Below are 15,064 nucleotides of genomic sequence, written 5' to 3'. Positions count from 1 at the left end.
CAGACGCAGCAAAATACCAGTGGGGCAGCACACTATGTTAAGTACAGATTTTCAGTTTAGGGGGTTTCAGCCACGCCCTTAATTACATCGGCCCGACCCTATGAGGGACCCCCAGTTTTTTCATCCCACTTAACGCCCTGGCTGCTCCCTATTAGTTGGACTCTGTGGTGACAGTTGGAGCTAGCTTCTTCACCACCTTATACCTATCTCTATCGTCTTTTGTATGTGCCTTGTGGATTTAACAGGGAGGTACTCGCTATCTCGGAGTTCTAGTGCTTACTAATCTGATCTGCTGATACTTTTCCAGTAAAGAGGCTGAAAACTCAATGAGACGTGTAGGCACTCTCCTTTTCAAACTGAAGAAGTGCGGTTATTCAGTGTCTACCCATTTTAAGCACTGGTAAACGCTAGAAATGGCACCTGTGCTTTAAAGAATTGCAACTCCATATCTAGCCAGCCCTCACCGCGCACGACACTCGCTGGCCCGGCTTGAGCCCCAGGAACGTGGGGAGCGACCAAAAGTTCCTCCCTATGAGTCGCAGGCCATCTCGCTTCTTGCAAACGGTGTCACACCCGCAAACTACAAAACACTCTCCCAAATCACAGCAAACCAGCACTTAATTACTCCTGTGTTTTTCGAAATATGATTGTCTGAGGGGCCCCTAATGCTCCAATCCCAGCGCATCTTACATATCAGTAATACCTCCCACTCCCAGAATATGTTCAGCTACGCGATTGGTTGTTATACGACCCGGAAGTTCAAACGTTATGGACAAATGACATCCGTTAAAAGATCAACAACGGAGGACGGCTATCAGGCTGAATTCACAGACGGCCCGTGTAAGTAACAAATAGGTGGTCACTAAAATCGAAGGGAGGAGCTCCCTGTACCTTTCTCTCTCTGATCTTAGGCTGAAAGCGATATATTCCAGGGATAGTTCCAGAACGCAAAAGCTGCGCACTCATGTCTGCTCAGTGGAGCTTGTTGTCACTGCAACCCATTCTAGGCTCTCTCCGAAATCGGTTCAGTCTGACACCCACATTTCACCCGTATCCTCCCTTCTACCCGCAAGAAGTCCATGCACCCCCCCCCCCCCCCAATATATTAATTAAAAAACAGAACACTAAAACGCCACGTTTGAGTGAACTTCGTATGGACTTGCATGCCACAGGGTATGAGTATGTGGATATGAATGAAGGTGAGGCAGAGATTTTTTTAGTGCATCTTTATAAAGCGCGGACATTACCGAAGGTGTCAGAGCTCTGTACAATAGAGCCAGTTACCTTACAAGAGAAAAGTGTTACATAATAGAACATTACAAAGATAAACAGGAGACTTAAAATGAAGGGTACACAAACACAAAATCCAACACAGCAAGCATGGGTGAGACATGTACAGGAAAAAAGTACAAATTTACAATGAAGAGCGAACTTCCTAGAGAGTCCTGAGAATGAAAGTATTAGTTCTGAAAGTGTCTTTGGAAGAGAAGAGATTTGAGGTCAGCTTTGACGATCCGGGTAGAGGAGGTGCAATGGGGAAGCGAGTTCCAGATTCAATAGGCTTTGATGGAGATTAGGGGGGTGATTCCCCCTATGTAAAGCGTGTTTTGGAATTGTGGTCAATTTTTCGTTGTATGGCTTGCTCTTTAGGGCACTGCTCTGAACTTTATTGGGCTAGAAGGCGGATGTTGGCAGAAGTTAATAAACAGCTCCATAATGGAGGCACTGAGATATAAGCGGGGCTTGACTTCCTTGAAAAAACAAGCATAACTGGCAGCTTTTGAGGTATTTTTTTTGCCAGACTTAAAATTGGGGGTCATTCTTCAATTGCTGACTGCGGAATAGTGCAGTGATATCCTGGGCAACATTATTTGAATATCCTGTTGCAGTTTTTCCTCGCTATTCTCCTCAGTAAATACAATAACTTTAATATTGGATGTGAATATGTCCTAGGAAGAACAAAGGCTCGCAGTTTTCCATCTATAGACATACATACGACCCGAAAGGAGCCTGTTTTCCTGCCTGTGTATATAAATCCGTAAACAACTAAAATTCGGTGGTCTTTTTGGTAACTCTCAATACTGTCAGTCATGACTTTAAAGCCAGTACCTGTGGACGTTGACAGCAGAGAGTTTATTAACGGTCATGTTTCTCTAATCAAGTTTAATTGGTTAAATACATTTAAAGATCGTGCATTTGTACAGCGACCCTTATCTTTTAAGATTAGCATAATTTTGTATTACATGAATGGATGTTGATGTCTGAAAAGGTAAAACGGCATCCAAATGTACATTCATTAGACAATGGTGACAAACAATCTGGTTTCAACCTAATAATGCAAATACAAACCAAATATAAATAAATATTGATAAATGGGCAAAACATACAGACCAAAATGCCCAAAACTAATATAATAAACCCATGAGCCTCAAATCTACTGTGATTAAGGACTAATCTATTAAGGTATCGATAGAGAAGAATTCGATGAGGGAACCTTTTTTGCTGACTGGCAAATTATAACACTGACAATAACACAACTCACTAGCAGTGAGGACAGCAAAAAGATGTGCACACTGGTGTGTAATCTGGGAAATTTGTAATTTAGCTCAAATCACGCTCTACTACTGTGGTACCACCGCCACTTACAACAAAACTACAACCTATACAAAAGGAGCGCGCAGTCCATTAATCCTTCAGAAGCAAGATGCTTATTAATAGTCCATTTTAAATTCCCACGTAAAAAAAGTCTTCAGGGAGTCTTTTTTGTTGTATTCTCAATTCTTTTTTTTATTTTGCCGTCCATTATTTAATCCAGAAAACATCAATAAAACGTTTCCATCAGTGTGGACACCATCAGTAATAATACTGTGTCACCTACACACTCTGGGTATTGTTTTTTCACAGTGTTGGAACTTCAGTGCCCATATCCCAGCTGCAGTCTATAACCACTTCATTACAGGGTAATGGGTTTATTGGTTTCACAGGGAGTTGTAAAAAGGTCTCTGTGCTGATATCCTAAAGATGAGTTTGCTGTAGTATCAGTGCTGCTTTCACCTGCATCACGCGGATTATGATTTATTTGCTGAATTGTTCTCACCCCTATCCCCTTTAGGATTTATGCTCAGTGTTATTACTGTTCTGACCTCTACTGCTAACAGGTGGTGCTTTGGTAGGAAGGCGCCTTGGAAGCTATTCACTTTAATAATTCTGGTTTTGTTTGTATCCCATGGATAGTTGGTGGAGGAGGAGTGTGATTTATCTCAAGCAGCAGTATTAGTTGTAATTCTGCCCTCAACTATGTCATCTGGGTATTGCTTTTCCACTCTACTGGTATTCCTATCTTGCATATCCCTGGGCAGTGTATAACTATCTCGTTATGTTTTATTGGCTTTATTGGGTTCACCGGGACTAGGCCACAAGTATGCATGATGATTTTCAGAATATGATTTTTCGCTTTGACAGATCCAACATCAGTCAGAATCCTTACTTATCAAATGTATAGTTTTGCGTTTGCTGTTGTTTTTGAAGCCAGGCACAATTTGGATTCCCACTGGGAAAATAGCTTCTATCTATGGTCATCTTCTACCAAATAGGTATGTGAATAAGAAATATACTTCACCAAATATAGGAAGCAGTGCTGCATGAAATTGCAGAACTCAATTTTTTCTGGATATCATTGGCTGGTATGGACTTAATTTAAGAAAACGGGCAGATAAATATGTGATTTGGCAAGGTGATAAAAAGAGCATTGTGCCAGACCATCACTCTTATCCCTCTAATTTTGAGAACCTACTTCAAATATTACATTTGTATGCTGATCTACTTAACTTAGTGATTCCTTTTGTATTGCATTGTTGTTTAAGATGTCCTCATGGGTTCCACCCCTGAATGGTAAAAGCTGCAGCTGCAAGTAACTTAACCTTAACATCTTTTACACGTGCTATCTTCTGTTGGATAAGCAACACGCAAGCAAGGGTGTTATCGTGTAATGCTGATTAGTGATACACTGGTTTCTAATATGCAGTTCTCCTAAAGGCACCTGTTCTACAAATCTTTGTGAATGTAAACACATCCTTATTTTGTACATATTGTTTCTCCTAAATCGGATACCCACCTTTTTTCACATCATTGTTCCCTCTAGGACTCTCATTACATTTTTAGATGTAGGGGCATGAGCTTGACGTCGTTTTAAATTTTTTGTTTTACTTTATACATTTTTTATGACAGTGAGATCACAAGCATCGGTGCAGCAGTACCTTTGACACATTGTTCACTACAACACCATTACAGTCATTTCACATATGTAACAGTGCTAGACTACAACTTTGTGTTCATTAGTCACTGACTGCAATACATCTCACAGTGCAGTGCCTGATTCTTCCCCTTTGCCACCCCTTAGACATAATTAACGACAGAGCATCATTCCTGTCCTGCACTTGCCTTCTCCCCCGAGCCCTGTTCCCACCCTCGCCCGCCATGTTGGTACATCATGCCCATTGGCTGCTGTTATCCTGTGCCCTTGCACGTAAGTAGTCTCTCAGCGGTTGCCAAATGTCCTTCGGCCTGGATACAATGGCTGTAGCTCAGTAAACAGCCCACTGTTAGTATCACATTACATTAAACTTTTAAGCCATTGTTAAACGGTTGGTGTGCTCCTGCGCCCCTAATGAATGGCCAGTTCTCTTTTGGCTATGAGGAATGCTATGCCGACAAATTTACTCATTACCTTGGGGATCTCAGCGATGTAACCCTGTAATACCAGCAGTGGAGCCGGCCTAATTGTGAGGTTTGTCATTTGCTGCAGCTCTTGAAATATGTGTGACCAGTACTCCGCCACTCTAGTACATTTCCATGTAATTTGTATGTAGTCGGCATCTGGAGCCCGGCATTTGGGACAATTTGCAGTGCGGGAAGGGTCAATGTGTGCCATTTTAGTCAGTGTCATATACACCCTGAGCAGGTATTAATAATGTAGCAGCTCATGTCTCTAATTCCCAGAGACCTTACAGGTATGAGTGCAGCATTCTTTCCATATGTCATCGGAAATGGGGTGTCCCAGATCCGCCTCCCATGCGACTTTAAGCTTACTGTCACGTGTCGGCATGTGCTCACCCAGCATAGGATAGTCTGGACACTAGTCTGCCCCCCTACAGTATCAGATATGAGTAGTTTTAACAGTGTAAAGTTGTCTGGCTCTAGGGGATAGGAAGATATTCGACTCCGCAGCGCATTTTGAAGTCTGGTCAGTACAAACAGGTCCATAAGTGTAGCACCAGTGAAGCGCGCGTCCTCTGTGGTAAATGTACCCCCAGAGAAAGCATCCCCAAATGTATATAACCCCAAACTCCGCATTGTGCGCTTGGCAAGTGGCTCAGATGTGATGGGCACCCAGGGGTTATCAATCAGTAAGATTTGGGAATCATTTCGTTCTGCACCCCCTGTCACTCGTAGCATTTTCCTCCAGGCCCAACAGGTGTTTGACACGGTTTGGTTATCCACTTTATCGTGTGGCAATCTGGCTAGCAATAACTGTCGCCGCAGCACTGGAGCCGTCCATCTCGGGTCCATCTCGGGTTTTTTGTATGGCAATCTGGCGTCTGGGTGATACCAATGCCATGCATAGCTGCAATTCGCTGCCAGATAGTAAAGCTGCATGTTTGGGTCTCCCTTTTCATATGGTAGCATTAGAGTATCCCACCCTTTAGGTGGTTGCCGTCCTCCCCAGACCATCTATGACAGGAGGGTATGTAACTGGGCAAAAAAAAGAGTTAGCAAGTGGAATGGGAATATTATGGAAGAGATATATAAAAGCCTTGGTAGTATGACCATTTCAATTATTGCAATTCTGCCAGCCATGGAGGGTGGCAGGGCAATCCATCTGTCAATTTGAGTTTTCAGTCGTTCCAGTGCTGGGCCTAAATTAAGCCACACTATCTGCTCACTATCCTTGTGTAGCATTATTTCCAAATACCGAGTCTCAGTGTCACATCAAGTTAATGGAAACCCTTCACATTCACGGTCTCGTACATCCGTCAATGGGAATGCCACTGATTTTGACCAATTAATATGTACACCAGAGAACTCCCCTAATCGGGAGAACTCGCGGAGCAACGGAGCTAGATTCTCAAAGCGGTGCCTGACATATAGTATATTATCGTCTGCACAGGGTGACATCAGTACATGACCAGTATTAAATTGTAGTCCCCTAGGCATATGGTTTTCTTGTAAGCGCCTCACTAATGGGTCCATGCCAATAATGAATAAAAGTGGTGACGGGGGGCATCCCTGCCTGGTGCCCCGCATTATCTCAAACTATTGGGTTGTTATGCCGTTTATCCTTATTCGAGCGGAGGGCCGGATATATAGTAGATCGATTAGAGAAGTGAACCCAGCTGGAAACCCCATCCTGCGTAGCACAGCTCTGAGAAAGGACCACTCTAGCGAGTCAAAGGCCTTTTCCGCGTCTAACAGTGCAGCAATCGCCGGCACCGAGGGCGCTATTCTAGGCAGTATGGAAAAGAACGTGCAGAAGTTTAATGCAGTAGACCTGCGAGGAATAAACCCCGCTTGTGCAGGTGATATTATTTTCTCCATTAGCAGCGACAGTCGGGTTGCAATCATTTTTAGCTAGAATTTTCATATCAAAATGTAATAACGACAGTGGCCTGTACGATTTGATTTGTAATGGGTCCTTCCCAGGTTTGAGTAGCAGCACAATAATGGCTTTGTAGCGATGGGGGGAGAATACCTTCCTCCACTGCCTCCACATAGACCTCCAGCAGCTGTAGTGCCAATAACTCCTTAAATGTCTTATAAAAAGCCCCTGTGTATCCATCCGGCCCCAGAGCTTTACTTCCATCCATGATGTCTATGGCTTGCTTGACCTCTTCAACAGAGAAGAGCTTGCTCAGAAATTGTTGCTGGGGAGACGTAAGCCACACCATAGCTAAACTCTACAAATATTTGGTAATTTCTTCCTCTACTTCTGTATGCCTGGTAGCGTATAATTCTGTGTAGTACCTCACCAATACGCATTTTATACTGGGGTGTTGGTTATATATTTATTCTGTAACCTGCATATGCCCGTTGTGTATGATTGCCCCAGTGACAGCTGTAACAGAAGAGCATGGGTCCTCCCTGAGCTTTCCCCTTCTCCATACTTTCTTGCTGTGACATATTTACTCAGTTGGTGGGCTTCCCTGTCTGCTGCCTCCTGGAACTCTGCTAATAGTGTCGCCCTTTTGGCTAGGTATGTCTGAGCGAGCCTATCAGCATGTTTCTAGGCGCGCAAGTGTTTCTTCTTAACTAGGAGAGTGTGTTACAGAAATCACGTCTTATATATCTGCTCCCTTGGATATGCAGACCACCCTCAAGTATGTGGCGAGGTGCGGAACCGATCCTGTGTTTTTTATTTGAAGTATTCTAATATTGCCTGTCCGAGTTCACTACTGAAAACAGGATCCCTCAAGGCCCGTTCTGGGAACCACCACTGTCTCTCTATGCCTCCCCCCAGGGATACTATGTTTCAAAATCACGGGTGATTGATCCCATAGTGTGCGGGGCATGTGTTCCATGTTTCGTAGCCAGGGGGGCATCGTTCGGGACATCAGCCAGTACAGCCATGTCCATGTATTCGATTGTGCTGCATAATACGTGTATGCCAGGCCAGAGGGGTTACGCAGTCGGCAAGAATCTTGCAGCAAGTACTGTTCGCAGAGGTCACCCATGGCTACGCGGGATCTGGGCTTCTTCTGGGGGTGCCCTGGATGTGCGGTCTAGTGTAGGGACTAATATTGTATTCATATCTCCCCAATTAGTATTTGGTCTGCGTCCAACCGGGCAATTTGCTTCTGCAATTCATGACAGAAACCTGGGTCTTCAACATTTGTAGCATATACATTGACCAGTAGAATGCGGTGCCCCAAGATCACCCCCAGCACCAACAAGTAGCGCCCCATATGGTCTCCCACTGTGTGTAAGTGTCTAAACACCAGGTTTTTGCGTATCAAGGTGTTCACCCCCGCGCATATGAGCTGTAGCTGGAGAAAAAGCTTTCTGTCCCCCAGTGTGGATGCCCAGGTGTGCGACAGGTGCGTTTCCTGCAGAAAAACCACATCCACTGTGCGTTGCCACATCCACTGTGTGTCTCAGCATGTATTGTATCACCTGCTGGCATTTCCGTCATGAACACAAAGTCTGCGAAGGCTCTAACATTGGTCGCTGTCATCGTACGTTTGACTCAGTAAAATCAATTTGACAGATGTTGTGCTACACAAGCCTGATACCCCCACTGTACGTCCATCCCCATCTTAAGGGTAACACGTAATTCATCTCCCCCTCCCATGCCAAGAGGATGACCACTCAGCAAAACCCCAAAATGATAACAGTAACATTTGCTCAACTTCCCAAGGCCATCTAAGGCTAAACATATCTCACTACTGTGAACTTCACTGGGGGTGCGACAACGCTACTTCAGCCCCCGCTGTCTGAAAGAGCAGTTTGTACATGTCTTTGTGTGCGGTAGGATGCCATAGTGTCCAACATTTATTACCCTGCCAGGCTGCATAGATCTAACAGTAACAGAGTCAAGGCAAACCTATCTGTGGATTGGAGGTCAGTAATGTCCTCCCATCAGGCTGCCCATTCAGCAATAGGTCCATACTGGCATTGGAGTGGAGCTTAGACTGAGACCTACTCTGTGATCCACGTCAGTCATTATGTTGCGACCCCGAAAATGCCCAGCAGAACATCTGCACCTCCGTTGGGTTGTCAAAAAAGCGTGCCTTCACCTGTATGTCGACCGGCATCCTCGCCGGATATAACAATCCGTATTGGAGGCCTAGGTTGCGCAACATACCTTTGACTCCAAAGAACTTGCGACGGGCCTCTTGAACCATGATTGTAAAGTCAGGAAACAAAGACCGGCCTGAGCCCTGCCATTTTAGTGGGCCCTTTTGCCTCGCTAGCTTGAGCGCAGTGTCCTGGTCCCTGAAGTTCAGCAACCTTGCAATTATTGTGCAGGTGGGAGGCCCGGGTTCGGACGCGGCCACAGCGACCTGTGGAGGTGAAGTATTCGGATCCGAACAGCTCTGTGAGCAGCCGTTCAATGAAATGGTCAAGCCGTCCACTATTCGTTGACTCCGGCACTCCCATTGTGCGCAGGTTATTCCTCCACCCTCTTGCCTCCAAATCTTCGGTCTTCATGGCTAGCGTCTTGACTTGCCTTTCCAGCTTTTCCACCTTTTAGGTTGAGCCTATGGCAGTGCGCATGCGCTGCATAGGAACTCAACCTCTTGGAATCACTTCAGCGTGTGTAGCAGTTCGTGTGTGGTGCTCACATGCGATTGGCCCTTGCATCTGGCTTTAGTACGCAATTGGCCAACGGCGTGTGGAGGTCCCAGCTTCTTGTGAAATGTTTACTCCCAGAGCGTTTTGCTCTCAGGAGCCAGCAGCGGCGCGCACGACCCATCTGTTTTTAATTAGTGTGCCTGCGCTTCTTTGATCATTGCAGGCAAGGTTTCAGCATTTTTTGCCACGAGAGGAGGATCTATATCACAGTCACGCAAAGTTATATATTCCTACTTAGAAACTCTTCGCCTTTTAAACATTGTATTTGCCACTTTCAATGTCCAGATCCAAGTCACAGGCTAAAACGGCTTATTATACCGTTATGTCTCCCTTCCATTGCAACTGTTTTGACAATCTATATTCCTGTGTAAAAAGCTTGATGTGTTCGGGGTGAATGTGAAAGGGGCTCACACTTTGTGTAGGACTGAGTGCCTCTATGGTGCGCTTGCTGTCTGGCAGTGAGTGTATTATTGCTGTGGTCAGCTGACTGGTACACTCGTGACCAGGCAGGGAGGCTCAGCGCCGCCGGCTCCTTTCTAGTGCTATTTTGGGAAATCAAGGTTCTGGTGTGGCCTAAAGGTCCATTCAGAAGTGACCCTGTGGGGGGCACTATGATTGAGAGTAGGAAACTAATTCTTAACCGCATGCGTGCTGCGGTCATTTTTGCCCTGTGCGGCTTTTTTCAAAAAAACGCGTTACATGACGAGCTGAGCTCCTCATGAGCATGCGAGCGGCACAACTCATGACGAGCTCAGCTCGTCATGAGCATCGAAGGGGTTAAAGGGAGCGGTACGTAATATAAAGAAGGGCAGGTAGGTTAGTATATGACAGATGTTTCTTCCAAAACAGTAGTATTCAGGTGCTCTCACAATAAGTGACAATAAGCGTGACGTGAAAAGTGAGGGTGATATTAAAATAAAGACATCGCATTGACAACAATAGTATAAATAAAGTATGCACTGTAAAAGAGTAATAGGCTACACGAAAAGAAACACAATATGCTGGAAATAGCTAAAATGCTTAAGGAATGCAAGATTTAGTAAAACCTGTGGAATGTAAACAGGCACTAAATCAGTTTTACAAAAAAAAATCAGTAATCAGATCAGTGTTTTTGCCAGTAATATTAAGGACATGAATATAGGGCCATGTTTTGAGATTTGAGACCCAGAAGGACCGATCCCACTTAAATCCCTGTATATAGATCCGACAGGAGAGCTTAAACCATTTGTGACACCCAATGTCGGACTGGGAAAAAAATATAAGAGCTGCAAAGATGGTGGAAGCGTGGTACATGGAGAAGTCCTCGGAGGACTAGACGCAGCCACATTGGTTGCAGCTCAACCGGTCTGTGAGCGTGGCAGAATTGGAGCGGCTAGGTGTCTTCCACTGGAAGGTAAAGGCCCTGGCAGACCACCCTGGGGGCTTTTGGGAGGTGGAAGGTGCCAGTGGTCACCGGAGTCATATAAGGGACAGCAACAAACAGCAGCATGAGAGGAAGCTGTGCTCGCTTTCGGGGTCCTATTTTGAAGCAAGCAATATAGAAGTTCCTCTGTGGCAGTTTCCTTGCAGTGATAGACAGTGTAATTACTTCCTCTTGTAAGAACTTACTTTGCAACTGCTTGCTCTCGTTCCCATAACTTGACACTGAATTAAATTAAGGCAAAATACACTCATTTAGAGTCCTTTCTTTCTTGTTTGGTTCATCAACTGGCTGTTAATTTGGCGGAGCGTGGGCAGTCCTGGGCGGGTCAGAGTTCTTCACGCAAAGGCTAATCATATGCTATTCTGTGTTTTTTATTTTATAAAAACTCATGCTGCATGTAAGGCGTGTCCTAGCACCCCGTAGTTTAGTGCACTATCAGTCAAAGCAATCTCTTTTAGAAAAGAAGTATGTTTTTCTACAGAAGCCGCCTTTATCGCCTGCCCGAGACCACCATCCCGATCACAAAAACATACTCCCAGTAACCCCTAAAGTTAATTTCCTCTCTCAACCACATAGTAGTTGCAGTGTTGTACTAGTTATTCTTTGTAGGAAGCGGTTTCTGTGTGTTTGAGTTTTTAGAGGAACTTTTGTCTTGGGCCAGGGCTTTAAGTGGGATGAAAAAACTGTGTGTGTGTGTGTGGGGGGGGGGGGGTCTCAAAGGGGCATGGCCAATGCAATTGGGGGCGTGTCTTAAAACGAATAACCTACAAATCTGTGCTTAGCATAGTGTGCCGCCCGACTGGTATTTTGACAGATATATAATACAATAAGTAAGATTACCTACAACAAGCCAGGACTATTGGCTTTGTCAGTGGTTGTTTGTTACATAAGATACATAAGCTACTACTGTCTGGGAGTTCTGTGCATGCCATATAACACAAAGGGCTACATACTGCCCAAGGCTTCCCGAACACTTAATGCAGAAGCCAGCAGAGAGTGCTTAATCAGTCAGCCATCTTGACATGTCTCCTTATGGCATTTGCAATGGCAGGGCATTTGTTTAGGATTTGAGATTTTTCACATTATGGCAGATTGTCGGTGCTTGTGATATTTCTGAAAGCAAGGCATCTCTTAGTATGTGTCAATAAATGTTTCCCTGTGCAAGCATGTATTCCTGAATCAGACTGCATAATCCAGTGTGTAGTAATTGTTAATCTCTTCATTCCCTAGCGGCACAGCACCCAGGATAATGTGCGGCATGGCTAAACACTAATAAGGCCCTAAAGGCGAGACCTATTGGCTATGCCAATGCTTGTTTAGATATTTGTGCTGCGTTGTCCTCTTAAGTTCAAAGCCTTGCCCTCCACTGCTTCTAGTCTTCGCTTTTGGTTCTCCAGGCTCTCATGCATTGTGTCCAAAGCGTTGAACCTGCTGTCCAGTGCCTAGAAGCCGGACCGCAGTTCCTTTAAAAGCTCAGCACTCGATCTTTACAACTCTTCCCCTGGCGTCATGGCGATGTCCTGGACTTTGTCTGCTTGGGCAGTAGTAGTCTTGTCTTTGGCCATGTCGAAAAGTAACCTGCACTGCTTGGGGTTCCTCTTAGCCATGCTTCTCCAGCTAGAAACCAACATCATTGCACAGTATTGGGTCCCCAGCTGCTGGCAGGGGCATTCAGTACGGCCCAGCCAGTGACCGCCCCGGGCTGAGCTCCGGATCTTTGGTGGTGGGTGGGGGGCCCGCTGGAGACCCGCACCCTGTGCCTCGCTGTTTGCTTTAACCGCTACCCCCAGCCAGTGGTCCAGCGGCCGGCAATGCCAGGTGCGGCCCCGCGTTCTCAGTTCCGGATTTTGTTTTTTTATTTTTCACAGCAGAGTAGGGCACCTCTCGCCTCTTCAGGGCCTGACCCGGCCCCAGAGTCTCTGGTATCACAGGTCCAAGCTGGGCCCTGCTGCCTCGCACTGTGCCAGTCTCTTCCGCCTGAATTAGTGCTGCCGCGCTACAGGCACAAGGCCCTCTGGTCGTGCTCTAAGCCGGCCGGGCCGTGCAGCTCACCTTTCCCAGATCTCCACTGGGGCGCAGTGTCATCATGTTTTTTCCTGTCCAAGGGATCCTCTCTCCATTCGTCGGTGCTGGCCCCAGCTTGGTTTACTCTGCTATTCGGCCCACAGCGGTTGCGGTGATCTTCCTGACAGCGACCCTGATGTGCTTTCCCTCCATCAATCGAGTGCTGCGTACTCCGCCCTCGTAGGCTGCCATTATCCCTCTAGCCAGGCACTTGAGTTTACTCCTCCAGGATTCTGCAATGGTTCACTCTCTCCGTCGCTTAGCTGCACAGTCCAGGCACCTTTACCACAGACCATCCATGCATACTCGTCCACCACACACGCCCGAAAGGGTCTCGGATCTGCGGGCTGCCAGCAGAGCTTCAAGCCCCGTGGCCATTATGTTTGGCGGCTTGGCCACGCCCCCTATGTCGTTATTGTTGATTTGCGCCTCCTATTCCAGGAAGACAGGCTTGTTCATGGGCCGCTAAGGCTTGCGTATCCGACTGCATGAGAAGTGGCAATATCGTAGTGGCAGTTGGGATTTTCAGTTTCTACTTTTGCCCTATGTGAGCACCCTATAGAATGTCGAAAGGCTCCCCATCTAGCCCTCCGCAGTTTCCAGGATGACCACTTCTGTTTGAAGGATGCAATTTTGACGTGGGCTTGGCTGGCTACAGTACAGAAGCCATTGACATCATATGGCTCTCTTGAGGTCACCATGATTTGTGGTTGCATGTGGACCCTTGATGAGAGAAGGGCCTGATACAGGATTGCACCTCCTGAAGGGAGTGGTACTCACCTCTGTGTGCTGGTGCCACACCTGAACTGTAGAGTGGGAGAAATGAGGCATTTTATTGAAAACATCTGAAAGACAGTCCATGGTGAGGAAGTGGAACTAGTCTCCCCTCGTTCCTGCAAACGAGCAGAAAGGGTCTTAAGTTAACAGAGCTGATAACTGAGTGACTGCTTAAGTATTGAGGGCCTGGAGGTAATGCTAGCTGCTCTGTGATCCATCACTGTGCAGCACAATATAGGGGAGAAGGTTATATGTGCTGTGAAGTTGAGGATCTGGAAATTGAAAGTTATGTTTACTGGTACTGAGGCTTTTTTAGCAGCAATGTACCACAGTCTTCAGAAGTTGAAAACACAGACAAGTGTGTCTGACTTTAACGTCTGGGCTTAAGTGGATTTAACAAGTTGTTTCAGGAGCAGTGTTCTTGTCCTACTGCAAGAAGGGTGGTGACCTTGAAGATTTTGGGGTCCCCCTCCCCCGAGGATGCCATGGATGTGAGGATGTGATTGGGACCTTTTTTGGTGCTCACTTGATTTTCCTTTAGTGCCCCTTATCTGCACAAGTGAAGTATATTTTTAAAGGCTCTAGGAACATACAGGATCTTGTGACTCGGTTTATGGATTTGGTATAGATATAATGACCTTGTGCAATCCTGGCATCAGACAGTGTTTTCCTAAGGGAGGCTGCATTGAGCTTGGAGGCACGATTATCCTGATTCTTATCAGATTTATCCCTCAAACTCAATATAGGAGACCTGCCTTCTGGACCTAGGGCACGGTATGTATGTTATTTACTGATAATGTGGACAAGACCCAATAGTTGGTTGAACATTTGGAGGGTGGGGATAATCTCTATCTGGAGCCTTGCTAAGTTCAAAGCTACAAATGGGGGCAACATTTTGACACTGTTATACCTGATAGTATGAAACCGTAGGTCTTGCAGAGATTGATCTTTGTTTGTATCCATCTGTCTAGCAAGATTTTCCACTGTTGTGTAGATTTCTGCCTGATCTCCCATGTCATGATTTGTCTTAGTATGATATGTGGAGGATTACAGTTACAAAAAAGGTTTGGCATTGACCATTGTGGTGTACCTGCCTTTCCTGTACTATCCTGTGACCTCTTTCTCTTCTTGCCTCTGCACCTTCGATGGGGAGCTTTAAGACTATTTTTCTTGGTTCTCAAGCGGTAGTAATGATGAGACAATGTGCTAAGTCAAGCTACTGAATATGTAGAGGAAACTACTATTTTGGTATGCTTTTGGAAAAATGTGTAGGTGTGTTTTTTTTTATTGATCGAATTTAAGTGTCTTGTTTTGTAAGCAATGATGTATTGTCAGCAACTTGTACAATCATTATTGTATAATCTTTTTATAAATACAGATAAAAACGTTATTACCATTGAAAAGGTTTGATAGTAGCAGATGCAAATATACATACGTGTGTGTGTGCGCGTG

General features: G+C 45.6%; 1 protein-coding gene across 2 annotated transcripts in view; it reads left to right on the top strand.

Annotated features, from left to right (window-relative positions):
* The first annotated feature begins 704 nt into the window (after positions 1 to 704).
* AXIN1 (axin 1) overlaps positions 705 to 15,064 on the top strand; it is a 271,337-nt gene continuing 256,977 nt past the window's right edge. The window contains exon 1 of one of the 2 annotated variants that reach the window (XM_078662899.1): positions 705 to 840. The gene's annotated coding sequence lies outside the window, so the exon portion shown is untranslated. The remainder of the gene's footprint in view (positions 841 to 15,064) is intronic. The other variant, XM_078662900.1, reaches the window with a different exon arrangement.

This window comes from Lissotriton helveticus, chromosome 10 (assembly GCF_964261635.1).
Source record: "Lissotriton helveticus chromosome 10, aLisHel1.1, whole genome shotgun sequence".
In the NCBI taxonomy this organism is placed as follows: domain Eukaryota; kingdom Metazoa; phylum Chordata; class Amphibia; order Caudata; family Salamandridae; genus Lissotriton; species Lissotriton helveticus.
This window is presented reverse-complemented; position numbering and strand designations above follow the sequence as displayed.